Source organism: Mirounga leonina, unplaced genomic scaffold (assembly GCF_011800145.1).
Source record: "Mirounga leonina isolate KUSES-001 unplaced genomic scaffold, KU_Mleo_1.0 Mir_126, whole genome shotgun sequence".
NCBI classification, from domain to species: Eukaryota; Metazoa; Chordata; class Mammalia; order Carnivora; family Phocidae; genus Mirounga; species Mirounga leonina.
The window spans coordinates 1,285,515-1,302,273 of NW_023270314.1; positions in this window are offsets into that span (position 1 = coordinate 1,285,515).

A 16,759-nucleotide genomic window follows, 5' to 3' on the forward strand; every position below is an offset into this window, starting at 1 on the left:
GTACTCATGTGACTAAGTTCTGGACAATAGGGCATAATTGGAAATAATGCTATTTGTAGTAATACCCATAAAAAGAAATGTACTTGTGCTCACTTGCCTTCTTCTTATTCCCTGCTGTGGCAGGCCACGAGTACTTGATAAGAACAGCATCTGTGGACCTGAAGATGGAAGTCATGTGTTCAGGACTATACAAATACCTTCTGATCTCAGGCTCTTTACCTCTGGAGACATAAGGATTTATGAAAGAGATAATAAACATCTATTTTCTTTAAGTTTCTGTATTTTGGGATTTCTTTGTTATAGCAGCTTAGCTTGTGCTCCAATTAATAATGTCAGGATTATCAAGGAAGGGAAGATATCACAAATTTCTAAAGAGGGTTAGAAAGAGAAGTTTAAATGTTTCATATATTTTAATTTTTCTGAAGTTTGATAATGTATAGATAGCATTCTTTGTATACAAAAGTTGGACTATTTCTTTGAAACAAAATGAACATTTTTATATTACAGGGATGTTCAAAGAAATCATCTGCCAAATTATTTTTTATATGTAAGCTGAGTAAAATGGGTTTCTTCAGAGGTCAATTTAAAATCTAATGGATACTCTGCTGGAATGGTTAATAAGGTATCTGATCTCAAGATTAGAAATTGTTGCCCAATTATACATACAGCAGTTATTTCCTTCTAAATGAATTTACTGAGTTACACACACACACACGCGCGTATATGTACATTCACACACATGAAGTGTGTTTTAAAACTGAAAACTCAGTCTTTAGGAATTGTACAGATCAGTTTTTTGTTTGTTTGTTGTTGTTTTATTGTATTATTAGGCCCAAAATTTGTGTATTTCTCGAAGTCTGGAAATCTTCTGATTGGGCTTGATGGTGGTTTTAAGCCTTAGGTTAGCAAGTGGGAGCTGTGGTACAGTTTGACCTTAATTATATTCAGCAGCCTATGTGTTTCTTGAGTTAGTGTGTCCTGTTTTGTGGTTGACTTTTTACCAGATAACCTGGGGAGATTGCTTTGAACTTTGCCTCTTGTAAAGACTGGCCACATGAGTTTACGAACTTGCCAGGTTACCACACTTCGTGAAGGGTTTATTCGCAAGCTTGTGGCAATTTTCATTTAGATGAGCGACTTTTATTCAGGCAAGTGGCTATTTTTAAATCATCAGGACTAGAGCAGCAGCATTAGCAAATGCAGGTAGACAGTACTGCCCTTAGCGATCAGGCACCGCAGAGGCAAGGATTCAGTTATAGAGAAAAAGAATGGATTACTTTTCTGTGGCTGTGTAACACATTTCCACAACCTTAGTAGCTTAAAACGATACAAATTTACTCTTTCACAGTTTCCATGGTCAGGAATCGGGTAGATTTTCTGCTCAAGTTTCACATGGTTGCAGTCAAAGTGTTAGCTGGGGCAGCATTCTTATCTGAAGTTTGAGAACCTCTTCCAAACTCATTCAGTTTGTTCGCAGAATTCATGTCTTTGCAGCTATCGAACTCGTGGCAGCTTCCATTTTCTTCTAGGCCAATAGGAGAATGTCTCTCACACTTGACCTTATTCTTTCTATCTATCTATCAATCATCTATCTATCATCTATCTATCTATCATCTATCATTGTGGTAAGAACAGTTAATGTGAGTGTTACCCTCTTGACAAATTTTGAGGACATAATACGTTATTGTTAACTACAGGCATAATGTTGTATAGCATATCTCTATAACTTATTCATCTTGAGTAGCTAAAACTTTACATCTGTTGAACATCAACTCCCTATTTCTCACTCCCTCCTGTCCCTACAAATTCTATTCTCTGTTTCTCTGAGTTTGACTATTTTAGATACTTATGTAAGTGACACCATGCCATATATTTCCTTCTGTGACTGCCTTATTTCCCTTAGCGTAATGTCCTTGAGGTTCATCCACTTTGTTGAATGGTGTTGAGAAAACTGGATATCCACATGAAAAAGAATGAAATTGGACCCTTTTACCACACACTAAACCATTTCAAAATGGATGAAAGATTAAAGACTTAAACATAAGATCTGAAACTATAAAACTCCTAGAAGAAAACAGGAGAAAAGTTTCCATGTTATTGCTCTAGGCAGTGATTTCTTTGATATGACATCAAAAGCAAAGACAACAAATGCAAAAATAGACACATGAGACTACATTAAACTAATAAGCTTCTGCACTGCAAAGAAAACAGTCAACAGAAGGAAAAACAACCTAGAAAGGGAGAAAATATTTGCACACCATATATCTGATGAGTTAAAAACATATAGGAAACTCCTACAACTCACTAGCAAAACACACAAACAAACAAAACAAAAAAACAAATAAAACACAACCAATTAAAAAATCAGGAAAGGACTTGATAGACATTTTTCCAGATAACACATACAGATGGCCAACATGTATATGAAAAGGTGCTCAACCTTACTAATCTTCAGGGAAATGCAAATCAAAACTATAGTGAGATAACACTTCACATCTGTTAGGATCTAGGTTATTATAAAACAAAGAAATAAAAAGATAACAAATGTTGGTATATTTGTGGCGAAATTGAAATAGACTATTAGTGGAAATGTAAAATGGTTCAGACACTATGGAAACCATGTGAAAGTTCCTCAAAAAATTAAAAATAGTATTCTTATATGATCCAGCAATCCCATTTCTATATGTATGTCTAAAAAAATTGAAATCAATATCTTGAAGAGACATCTGCATTCTTATGCTCACTGCATCATTATTCACAATAGCCAACATATGGAAACAACCTAAATGTCTGTCAGCAGATGAATAGATAAAGAAAATCTGGTATATACATACAATGGAATATCATTTAGCCTTTAAAAAAAAAATAAAGGAAAGGAAATCCTGCCACTTCACTTTATTTTAAAAGACTTGCTTGATTAGATCAAACTCACCAAGATAATATCCCCAATTTAAAGCCAGTTGATTAGGGATTTTAATTACATCTGCTAAGTCCATTCATAGTAACACATTAGTGTTTGAATAACTAGGAGAAAGTTTGTACAGCAGGGGCTGGAAATCTTGAGGCAGGAGGAAGGGATATCTTATTCTTACCAAGTCTGCCGACCACAGGGAATCATTCCTAAATGGACCTTTAGATATCAAAGTAAGAAATACTTTTTCAGCTGCTTAAGTTGTCTTTCTTAGCTAAATATATAAGCCAAGGCCTAGCCTTTTATCCACAAAGAGAGTTGAATTCCACCTGGTGCTATAGAACCCAAGTTTTGTTTTAGATTAAAATTGTTCTTGCCAGGCATACCATGCTAGATAGACTGCCTCACAGTCAAGAGAACCTTCCACCAACCTGCTCTGGAATTATTAATTACTAAATTCTGAATGTAGCTTTAGATAGCTGAGCTTCAATGTGTCATTTCATTCACAATGAAGGATCAGATATTATAAGTAAATAAATAAAAGGAAACAATTTCCTTATTATAAAAAGAATAGTCCTTCTTTCAAGGTTGTGATAGTAGAAAAACACATTATCGTTAAGCCTCAAGGCTAAGATGTGAGTAGCTCTCATACAAATAAAATGACAGAGTAGCCAGAAGCTTAGTAAAGAGAACCAACTCTAGGGTTTGGAAAGCCAGTGTACATATATTTCTAGGCTGAACTTGCTCAGGAACAGTCAGAGCAAGATGTGGGATAGACTTGAAAGCACTACCCAAACCTCAAACAGATCAGCAATGTCTGACGCTTCACAGCAAAGGGGCTTAAACACAACCTCTAACTGGACATTGGCATAACAATAAGCTACTCTGACCAGAGGTGACTTTTTTTTTTTTTTTTTAAGATTTCTTTATTTGAGAGAGAGAGCAAAAGGGAGAGAAAGAGAGAGCAAGTGGGCGGTGGGGTGGGGGAGGAGCAGAAGGAATCTTTCAAGCAGACTCTCCGCTGAGTGCAAAACCTGACACAGGGCTCAATTCCACAACCCATGAAATCATGACCTGAGCTGAAACCAAGAGTTGGACACTTAACTGATTGAGCCACCCAGATGCCCCCAGAGGTGACTTCTTAAGAAGCCAAGTTTTAAAATAATCTTATAGTCATCCCTGGCAGCCTCAAAAACTATATGAATGCCAAAGGCTGCATTCTCTCAGTAATGATCAGAAAGAACCTCCAAGGTACTATTTCTGCCTGAACATGGGGAAAAATATAAAATCCCTGAACTGTGATAGTCTCCAAACTACACACACATGTCCAATAGTAAAGGGTAAAAATCTAACTGTCTAAGAAGGCTTCTGTGTAACCTTTGACCAATAAGTGGTTTATGCCGACCTAAGAGTGACCAAGATTAAAAAACAACAATAAGAGAGGAAAAATATGAGTGACAACATCAGAGGCTGCACACTGCAGGAAAAATACACATTATAGAATCATTTCAGCCAAGTCTCTAAACAAATAAGCCAATGACCAAGAAAGTTACAACAGCTAGCTTCATTTACCAGTACCCAGAATTCATACCATATATTTTTGAAAATGTCCAAGTTTCAACAAAAATAATGATACATGACAACAAATGAGAAAGTTTTTCCTATGATTCATATGTAGGGAAAAAACTGGCAGTAGAGTAGATATTTGAAGTGCTCCAGATGGTAGATTTAGCAGACAAAGGCTTTAAAGCAGCTACTGCAAATATGTCCAAAGTACTAAAGGATACCATACTTGAAGAATTAAAAGAAGGTGTGATGATCATCTCATAAAATATTGAATATCAATGATGAGATAGAAATTATTAAAAAGAACAAAGTTAACATTCTGTGAAAGAAAGGTAAAATAACTGAAATAAGAAATTCACTAGAATGGTTTCAACAGTAGACTTGAGCTGATAAATGAAGAAAATCAATGAACTTGAAGATAGATCAATAGAGATTATATAATCTGAAACAGAGTAAAGAATGAAGAAACATTAACAGAGTCTCAGAGAAATGTGTAATACCATTAAGTACACCAGTATACATATAAAAGGACTACCAGAAGGAAACAAAAGCAAGGGAGAGAATAAATAATCAAGGAAATGCAGGCTGAAAACTTCCCAAATTTGATGAAAAACATTCATGCACAGAACCAAGAACCTCAACAAACTGTAAGATAAACACAAAGAGCAAAACAACCATACCAATCATAGTCAAAATGTTGAAAGATAAAGAGAAAATCTTGAAAGGAGAAAGAGAAAAAAGAACCATAACATCAAACTATAGAGTTCAGAAGGCACTGGCATGGATGACACATTCAAAGTGCTAAAAACAAAAACTGTTAAAAAATCTTATATCTAGCAAAATTATCTTTCAAAAATGTGTGAGATAAATGGATGAGATAAAGACATTCCAAGATAAACTAAGATGAAATATTAAAGAAAGAAATATTAAAAGAAGTTCTTACGACTGAAAGCAACTGACAGAGTAATTCAAAGCCACAAGAAAAAAGAGTGCCAGTAAAGGTAATTATGTAGGTAATTAGAAAATACAGCATAATTGCATAGTTCTTTATCTTTCTTCTCTTGACTGATTAAAAAGCAATAGTGTAATCTGACATGTACATGATGATATTATTGGGTATATAACATCTGGAAATGTAGCATATTTGACAATAATGGCACCAAGAAGGTGGACAGGAACAAAGCTATGTTGGAGTACAGAGATGACACTAGATAGAAGTAAAGAGAACCAGAAAAAATAAATTATAAAGTGCATATAACAAACTATACATATATACATGCTTTTATTTATTTAGCTTCTTTAAAAGATAGAAGATTATATAAAGTCATGACTATAACCATATATTGTTCAGTTTTTAAAATAGATGTAGTATAAATGTCAGTAATAGCACAAAAATATAGGGAGGAAATGGAGCTACATAGGAATGAAGTTTCTATATTTTATGGAAAGTTAAGTTGGTATAAATCTGAAGTAGACTCTAATGAGTTAAGATGTATATTCTAAGTCCTTAAGAAACCACTAATAAATGATTTAAAAATGCAGTTTTCCAAATTTGTTAGAAATGGTCCAGTGCTATGATAATAATAATAATGTCCTGCTAATGCTTTGATTTTTTTTTTTAATGAGGCACATTACAGTTTTTGACTTTAGGTTCAACTTTGTAGGTGCTGTGGGATTTAAAGCTTTTCCAACAGATGAAAACTGACACTATAGCTGTAAGCATCAAGACTTCTTCTTGCAGAGAGTAAATGGAATAAGAAATTGGGGAGAACTTTAAATTCATTAGGTTTTAAATTCTTTCATCTGAATAAGATATTTTGATTTTAAACATAAAGTTCTTTGGATTTTTTCATATCTTTTTGTGAAATAATTATGGAAGAGATTTGTATTCAAATATGGAGCATACCGGGCGCCTGGGTGGCTCAGTTGGTTAAGCAACTGCCTTCGGCTCAGGTCATGATCCTGGAGTCCCTGGATCGAGTCCCGCATTGGGCTCCCTGCTCAGCAGGGAGTCTGCTTCTCCTTCTGACCCTCCCCCCTCTCATGCTCTCTCTACCTCATTCTCTCTCTCAAATAAATAAATAAAATCTTAAAAAAAAAAACAAAAACAAATATGGAGCATACCTTAGCTGCTATTTTATCATTGGTATATCTCGGTCATTTAATCTTATTGCAGTAACTTTGATGAGCTATAATGAACACGAATTAACATAATTTGGGGTGGAAAATAGAAGAGTATACAATTTTGGATTGAGCAACCCTTGAAGTTAATTTAATTGATAAATTAAAATAGTTTTTTGATGCATTGCACAGCTTTCTGTGGGATATACATCACCCATCAGAGGATTAAATGTAGTCCAGAAAGAAGTCATTGGTATTTTGGCTGGAGTCTCTTGAGTATGGAAGCAGGAGAGTTCGGACAAAAATACGGATATGCTCACATGGGAGGCACAATCACAATCTAGGTTGACCATAAGTCAAATGATCATTCTAATAGCTAAGAGTGCACAAAGCTTAGGAGGTCAACCAAGACCACTCCTTTCTCTAGCAAGTCTTCCTTAGAAAGGAGGTTCTCAAGATGGACTGAACATTAGTATAACCTGGGGAGCTTTAAAAAATCTCAATGTCTGGTAGTACCCAAACTAATTAAATAAGAATATCTGGGATGAGAACTAATATCACAGACAAGTGGACATGCCTTATCTTGTTTGGTGAATTTGAATATATACTGAATGTGTGTAGCTCCCCTGCTTCTTTTTGCTCTCATTTTGAAATTTGCCTGAGTACAGAGAGCTGTATTATCTCTGCCTCTATGGTGTGATTTTTTTCAGGTACAGGCCCTTGTGGGTGAGACCTGTATTATTCCTTCTAAGGTTTTGACTGGGTAGGTAATCTGACGAATTTAGGGTGAGTTATTAACAGACTTAGCTTTTATCACTAAAGCTGTTTGATTTCTGCTATGCTTCTAAAATTGTTTCTCAATTGGTTCCAAACTAGGAACCTAATTTATTATGTCTACATGACCCTAAGAGATATGATGTCTTACAAAGCACTGAGGAACCAGAAGAATCTCAAGGAACACAGTTGTAGGAAACACAGCTGATTTCATATATATTGGCAACCTCTGTCCCATTCTCTTTTCCTCTTTCTTTCTTACATTTGAGTTCTCTCTTACTTGAGCTATTTGTCTGAGGCTGTATGCTGCACATTGGCTTCATGACTCTTGAAACTCATGGTGAATGTGGTTTCTGTGCCACTGGTTCAAACACCAACTGAACAACACCTTATAACTTTACAAACAAAGCCAAGAACTAAACAAATTTCTGAGAGAGAGACTAAGATTAGGTTATTTTGGAATATATGCCCACTTTTATTCTCATCAATTGTGCTTGCAGTGAGGTCACAGGCATAAGAGGGTAGCCCACCCCTTCAACAGAGTCTAGATCTGAGGATGTTTCTCAGAGAAGGGCTGGCTGGGCAGGCATTCCACACTATATCTACAGAATCACCAGATTTCTTCTGTTTTTACATTTATGTCAGGTCTCCTATGTAACCTTCAAACAAGTCATTGAAACCTTTCATCTGATAATTGTAAAATTACCAAAATTCTCATTGTGGGAATAAATAACAGAATCACATGCACTATTTTGAGAATTTTAAAAAAAGCCTAATTCATCATATTTTTAGATAGTTCAATTGTATATATTAAAATTCAGGTGAAATAGGAGTTATTTAAACTTCAAACGTTTGTTACTATTTTTTTAAACATAAAATGATTATTGGAGCTTATATTACCTTGGGAAAGATAATAATCACAATCATTTTATTTCTGTAGTGATTCCTTTTTAGGCACTAATTATTGCTCTACAGCATTTATTTTTTAAAATTTTTTAAAGTGTGTTTTAACTGCACTCTTGAATATTTAATTTTGTTTAAAGATAGTCTCCACTGAATTTTACCTCTCAAGTGAACTCTATAAAAATTGATTTTTGCTTTTCAAGAAAAGCGTTGAAAATGTAGCTTAAGAGAAGACTGTTTTATTATGTTTTCTCCCCCATGTTCTCTTGTGCTTTAGTTGTTTAGATTCCTTTCTTTTAGTTGTACTTTAATGTTGTAGGACTTGAATCTTTCCTAGGGAGACAAAAGTGTCTATCTTAGTTTTGCCTCCATTAACCAATCATTGAATGGAAGCAGTGCTTTATTTTTTTAAAGTTTATTTATTTATTTAGGTAGTCTCTACACCCAGTGTGGGGCTTGAACTCCCAAGCCTGAGATCAAGAGCTGCATCATCCCCCAACCAAGCTAGGCAGGTACCCCAGAAACAGTGCTTTTTAAAATTGAGATGCCATTGGACAGAGTTTTGAAAGACCTGTATTTGATTCCACCTCTCTATATCTAATGAAATGTATGACCTTGGACTGGTGACAATATTTCTGAATCTCAGGTTTCTCATCTGTGAAAGGAGGGAGTTAGAATATATTTTCTTCAGTTTCCACTGTAGTTCTGATATATTTTTTGTGAATGGCTCTGTGGCATGATTCTTGCTCCACAGTTATTATAGTAAATAATTGCATGATCAGAAAATTGTATTTTAAAATGTCTATGAAAAACCGTCAGAAATTACTGCCAGTGAGAGAATCTTGAACCACAAGAACTTGACAGAGGAGAATCCTAATAGGTGCTAGTATATCTTGGTTTATTCACATAATGAACATTTGCTCCTGATCAAAATGGTCTCTGAGTTTGCCTGAAGAAATAGAATGCCATGGTGGTAAAGTAGGAAGTGACATGCCCCCAAATAAAAGATATGAAATTTGAAACTTGTGCAAAGAGTAGGATCTTTTTTGAAAAATCTGAAAATAAGCCTCCCCCTCTCCCCACCCCACCCCAGCACTAAATTTAGGAAAGCTTGTATGTGGTTGGATCCCATCCCCAGCTTTGTTCATTGGTTTTGTTTTCTTTTATGTTTGCTTTGAATTATGGGTATATGGAAGAAGGAGGGCTCACAAGACAGAAGCCTAGGCCCTGAACTGGTAGAATGTCACTCATGCTGTGTTGTGTGGGTGAAAGCAAGCCAGAATATCAAGTCTTGTGGGAAAATAGGCTCCATTTCCTGAGAGAAAGAGCTGCAAAGTATTGAGGTCATTTTTGAAATCTATACATCCTGATTTTCTGATAAAATTGACAAATAATATATACTTTGCAGAGTTTTCATGAGCATTGAATAAAATACAGTGCTTGTTTCAGTGCCTAGCAAAGGACAGCCAGTCAATAGAGAACTTTTTATCAGCTATATAGTTATTATTAGAAATGTTACCTGTGTTTAGGTCACCAGGAAACCAAATCCTCTTACTTGTATTCCTGTCTTGTATTCTTTCTTTTCTCCCTTAATTGCTATTGCCTGAATTGTGAGCCCCTTTTATTTCTTGCCATGTATATTGAAATAACCTCTTGAGTAATAAGCAATTGGCTATTAGTCTCTATTGAGGAATTATAATCTCCGTGAAGGGCAGAGACCCTGACTTTCTGATTTATAGTTGCATTTTCTTTTTCTGATACAGTACGTTGATCACAGTAGATGCTCCACAAATATTTGTTGAACATATGAATAAAAGATGAAACTCTGCATACAAAGGTTTTGTTTTTAGTTTTTAGTTTTGTTTTTTTAAAAAAAAAAAAAATCTTGTTACTCTGCTTCCTCATATTCCACCAATGGCTCCACACAGTATTCAAAATAAAATTTAAGCTTTTTGGCTTAACCTGCAAGGCTCTCCATGATCTGACTCTTGTCTCTAACTTCATCTCTCACTTCCTGTACATGTAGTTGATCTTCCAGAAGTTTTCTGAATCGATCATGATTTCCTGAAAGATATCCTTTTCCCTGGTAAAGCCTGATTCCACTTCTTCACCTGGTCTAACTCCTATATTCTTTAAGACTTAGGGCAGTAATTTCCTCTTCTGGGACATCCTCCTTGATGTTCCAGCATTGGCCAAATGCTACTCTTCTTGTCTCCTAGCATACTATCCAAACCCTGTTATAGCAATTATCATCCTACAGACAGGTACTTATCTTTCTCCTCCGTATGACCAGCAAGTGTCTGGTATACAATGGATGCTTTATAATTATTATGTGAATGAATAAAAGTAGCAGGTGTGAAGGAAGGGTAGCTTTAAAATTCACTGCCAGGAGTTTCACAGAGTACCCCACTTAAGCCTGGGAATGTGTATTTTCTTCCCTCATTAAAGTCTCATTAGAGTTTTTTTCCCCACTAAATGGACTAAATTGGCTTTCTTTGTTCTTAAAATAATTCTCAGTAGTGAGCTTAGTGTTACTCTATCCCCAGATGACTATTGTCCTAACCTTTATTAGCACTGAAGCCTGACTTCATTTCTCTTTGATTGTTTTTGTTGATTGAGCAGGTGGCTTATGTTTTATTTCTTAATAATCTCAAAAGACAGACTAGTCCAAGTAAAGCAGTGTTAGTATAATGCTAAACTATAACATTTGGTAATGACTAAATTATTTTAGCATCTTGAGCACAGAGCTAGTTTCAGCTTCTCCCATAATAATAATGATACTGTGTTTGTATAACTGCCTTAAGGAAAGAAGAGAAATCCAGCATCAATTTGACATGACTAATGTTTAAGTGGATCCTGCTGCATTTGCTTTTCAATAGGAAGATAAAAATGATAGTTATTCAAAGCATCATGTGAATCTTGTGTGTGCTCTTGGTGTATAAGTTAAAGTAGCTCTAGGCAACTTTTTACTTACTCTTCTTTGATTTACTGTCTTTCTTAAATTGGAACACAAATACATTTCAAACAATTTTAGGTCAACTAGTGCTTTTCCTTATTTCCCAACTATAGCCCAATTTTCCAAGTTCTTAACTATTTAGAAGAATAGTGACAAAAGAGGCACATAATTTAGTAAAGCAAAGAAAGATATAGCAGAACATCACAAATAATCTACAAACCACATTTTCAAATTTCTTAAGAGTAAACTGGAGCTAACCCTTCCATAAATACATTTGATAATTTCAGACGATGCATGGACTTCTTTTTGGAAAAAGTTTACCCTTTATTTTCCTGTGTAATGTTACTTAAGATGTTTCCATTATGTGTCTATTATTTTCTCTCCTTACTGTACTAAATAATAACTGATATACTTAAGATGCAAGTTAAGATGAATAAGAGTCTTCTTTATAAAAATCAACATTCTCTTTATTCAGGTGAGAAAACTGAAGCCCAAGGAAGGGAGGGGACTAGGACAAGGTCACACATCTATCTAATACAAGAACTAAACTAGATACTAAGACTTCATTCTCTTCCCTTTCTATTCTTTCTACTACACTGCTATATATTTTTTATGCTACTTGTTCTTTTAGTGTTATCCTTTTGAATGCTTATTTATAACAAATTGTTTTAGAGGTAGCTATACATTTAATAAGAAGTGAGATCTTTTGCTTAAGGGAATTGGTTTTAAGGATTTGCTTAGAGATGCAAGATGATTATTATCCAGTCCTAATACCATAAGCTCTCTTTTTAAACAATATTTTACATAAACAAAAAAGAAATTAATATTTAATTAATATTGCTATGAAGAATGTAAGTCTAATTCAAGTTATTTTGGGATATGTGCTATAAGCAAGATATATGTTAGAAGTAAAATGTATTATCTATATTTAATTTGTATTGAAATTAATTTTTACTTGACGCCCTAGGAATTGCTTAGGAGTATTCTAAAGTATTGCTGTAGATCTGCTTACAACATCTTATTATGTTGCACTCAGTCTTTTATTTAAATCTACTATACAGAAACACCGGTACATTTGTGATCAGTTCAATGTTGCATGTCTGGCTAGATCAATATTCATTCAATCAAGATACAAATATGTCTGTATGGCATTAAATAATGGTTGAGTTCCTTTTCCCTTTATTTTTTAAATTTTATTTTAATTCCAGTGTAGTTAACATTCAGTGTTATATTAGTTTCAGGAGTACAATATAGTGATTCAACAGTTCCATATATTACTCAGTGCTCATCAAGATAAATGTACTCTTTTTTTTATTTTTTTATTTTTTTTTAAGATTTTATTTATTTATTTATTTATTTTGAGAGAGAGAATGAGAGACAGAGAGCATGAGAGGGAGGAGGGTCAGAGGGAGAAGCAGACTCCCTGCCGAGCAGGGAGCCCGATATGGGACTCGATCCCGGGACTCCAGGATCATGACCTGAGCCGAAGGCAGTTGCTTAACCAACTGAGCCACCCAGGCGCCCAAGATAAATGTACTCTTAATTCCCCTCACCAATTTACCCTGCCCCACCCCTTGCTCCTCTGGTAACCATCTGTTTGTTCTATATAGTTATGAGTCATCGCTTCTCGGCCTTTTGGCTAAGATCAAGTGTAGTTATGAGTCTGTGTTTTGGTTGGTTTTTCTTTTTTTCCTTTGTTGACTTTTTATTTCTTAAATTCCACATATGAATGAAATCATATGGTATTTGTCTTTCTCTGTCTTATTTCACTTAGCATTATACTCTCTAGATCCATCCATGTTGTTGCAAATGGCAAGATTTCTTTCCTTTTTATGGATGAATAATATATATACCACATCTTCTTTATTGATTCATCTACCCATGGACACTTGGGCTGCTTCCATAGTTTGGCTATTGTATGTAATGCTGCAATAAATATAGGGGTGCATATGTCCCTTCAAATTAGTGTTTTGTATTTTATTTGTTTATTTATTTACTTAAGAGAGAGACTGTGCATGAGCAGGGGGAGGGACAGAGGGAGAGGGAGAAGGGAAGCATAGTCCCCGCTGAGCTCAGAGCCCAATGTGGGGCTTGATCTCATGACCAAAAGGTCATGACCTTAGCCAAAATCGAGAGTCTGAAGCTCAACTGACTGAGCTACACAGGCACCCTGTGTTTTTGTATTCTTTGGGTAAATGTCCAGTAATGAGATTACTGGATGGTAGGGTAGTTCTATTTTTAATTTTTTGAGGATCCTCCACACTGTCTTCCACAGTGTGAAAGTGGCTGAACCAGTTTGCATTTGTACCAAGAGTGCACAAGTGTTCCTTTTTCTCCACATCCTCACCAACACTTGTTATTTCTTCAATTTTTTTTTTATTTTAGCCATTCTGACAGATGTAAGTGATATCTCATTGTGATTTTGATTTGCATTTCCCTGATTATGAGTGATGTTGAGCATCTTTCATGTGCCTAATATAATGCTATGAGTGATGTTGAGCATCTTTCATGTGCCTGTTGGCCATCTCGATGTCTTCCTTGGAGAAATGTCTATTCACTTCTTCTGCCCATTTTTAATTGGATTATTTGGGGTTTTTTGGTGTTGAGTTGTATATATTCTCTATATATTTTGGATACTAACTCTTAATTCAATATGTCATTTGCAAATACCTTCTCCCATTCAGTAAGTTGTCTTTTAGTGTTATTGTTTCCTTTGCTGTGAAGCTTTTTTATTTTTAGTGCTTGCTTTTTTTGTTAAATTTTAATTCTAGTGTTATATTGGTTTCAGGTATACAATATAGTGATTCAACAATTGCATATATTATCCAGCACTCATCATGACAAGTGCTTTTTATTTTGATGTATCCCAGTAGTTTATTTTTGCTTTTGTTTCCCTTGCCTCAGGAGACATATCTAGAAAGATTGCTACAACCAATGTCAGAGAAATTACTGCCTGTCCTCTCTTCAAGGATTTATGTGGTTTCAGGTTCACATTTTTTATAATTAATTAATTAATTAATTAATTTTTTTATGTAGTGTTCCATGATTCATTGTTTGCATATAACACCCAGTGCTCCATGCAATACATGACCTCCTTAATACCCATCACTGGGCTAACCCATCCCCCCCACCCCCCTCCCCTCTAAAACCCTCAGTTTGTTTCTCAGAGTCCATAGTCTCCCATGGTTCAGTTCATCTCCCCCTCCTATTCCCCCCCCTTCATTAGTGCTCACCATAGTATATACCCTCCCCAATGTCTATCACCCAGCCACCCCCTCCCTCCCACCCCCACCACTCCAGCAAACCCTCAGTTTGTTTCTTGAGATTAAGAATTCCTCATATCAGTGAGATCATATGATACTTGTCTTTCTCTGATTGACTTATTCACATTTGGATCCTAATCCATTTTGAATTTATTTTATTGGATAGTGTAAAAAAGTGATCCAGTTTCATCTTTTTGCATGTAGCTGTCCAGTTTTCCCAATCATTTGTTGAGGAGACTATCTTTTTTTGCCATTGCATAGTCTTGCTTCCTTTACTGAAGATTAATTGACCATAACATCATAGGTTTATTTCTGGATTTTCTGTTCTGTTCCATTCATCTATGTGTCTATTTTTGTGCCAGTACCATACATACTGTTTTGATTACTATAGCTTTGTAATGTAACTTGAAGTCTGAAACTGTGATACCTCCAGTTTTGTTTTTCTTTTTGAAGATTGCTTTGGCTATTCAGTGTTTTTTGTGGTTCTATACAAATTTTAGAATTGTTTGTTCTAGTTCTGTGAAAAATGCTGTTGGTATTTTGATAAGGATTGCATTAAATCTGTATATTACTTTGGGCAGTGTGGACATGTTAACAATATTTGTTCTTCCAATCCATGAGCATGGAACGTCTTTCCATTTCTTTGTGTCATCTTCAATTTCTTTCATCAATGTTTTAAAGTTTTCAGAGTATAGGTCCTTCACTTTTGGGTTAAGTTTATTTCTAGGTATTTTATTACTTTTGGCTCAGTTGTAAATGGGATTGTTTTTCTTAATTTCTTTTCCTGCTGCTTTCTGCATTATTAGTATCTAGAAATGCAATAGATTTCTTTACATCAATTTTGTATCCTATGACTTTATTGAATTCATTTATCAGTTCTAGTAGTTTTTGGGTGGAGTCTTTGGGTTATCTATGTATAGTATCATGTCATCTGTAAATGATGAAAGTTTTACCCCTTTCTTACCAATTTGAATGCCTTTTATTTCTTTTTGTTGTCTGATTTCTGTGGCTAAGACTTCTAGTACTGTGTTGGATAAAAGTAGTGAGAGTGAACATCCTTGTCTTTTTCCTGACCTTAGGGGAAATGCTCTCAGTTTTTCCCTATAGAGTATGATGTTAGTTGTGGGTTTTTCATATAGGCCTTTATTATGTTGAGGTATGTTCCTTCTAGACCTACTTTGTTGAGAGTTTTTATTATCAGTGAATGCTGTACTTTGTCAAATGCTTTTTCTGCATCTACTGAAATGATCATATGGTTTTCATCCTTCCTCTAATTGATGTGATGTCCTTTTCCCTTTAAATTGAATCCTTTGTATACATAGCAAGGTGCTGTAATGTATATGAATTCCATATAGTTTGCTGTATTTGTAAATATATGAAAAGAACTTGCAAAGTTATATTAACAAAATAATGGTCTGGATAAACAAAAATATAATAACTATTCTTGTATACATCAGGATAATAATGGCATATATCTAAGTACTTACATAGGTATTTTTTAAGATCTCATTCACTTAATATCACTTAATTTTTTTTCACTTTCTCATCTATATCTACCTCTTTTAAAAGCTCATTATTAAAGAACAATTTCCCATTTATCAAAGCATTTCATGGTTCTTATGAATTAGACTTTTGTAACAACACTATGAAGAATAGATATTATACTTTTTTATTAGAAAAGAAATAAAAAGGCAGAAATATTTTCTATTTCTCTAAAATAATTTCTGAGAACTAGTTCTCAGGTTTCTTAAGTTCTTGTTTCACTATCAGTAATGCTGAAACCTTACCTCCTTTTCTAGTGAAAATGGAGAATATCCCTTGGATTAACTTTGATAACTACACATTCTCAAATTAACTGTTTATTAGCTAAGAGCTAAATGATAACTAGCATTCTGAGTTTGTTTCCATGTGTGTGCATGCATGTGTGTGTGTTGACTTGGGAAAGGAGATTGATGACAATGGAAAGAGTATGAATATTTCTGGAGGAACATGAGAATGTTTGTGGGCTTGCTATTATCCTGACCTTGGGAGAAAAGGAACGAGGTAACCAAGAAAAGAACTGTGAACAAACAAAGAGGAAACACTGAGGAAGAAACCAGATGGAAAAAAAAAAATCCCTGGATCAGTCAAATAAGCTTTGGGATGTAACAGAAACTCAGCTCAATCTGGCTTAAGAATTCTTATTGCAAAACATCGAAGAAATGGATGTGATTCAGCCCAGCTCAATCTAGGGTTTTGACACTTCTGATGTCATCAAGATTTTTC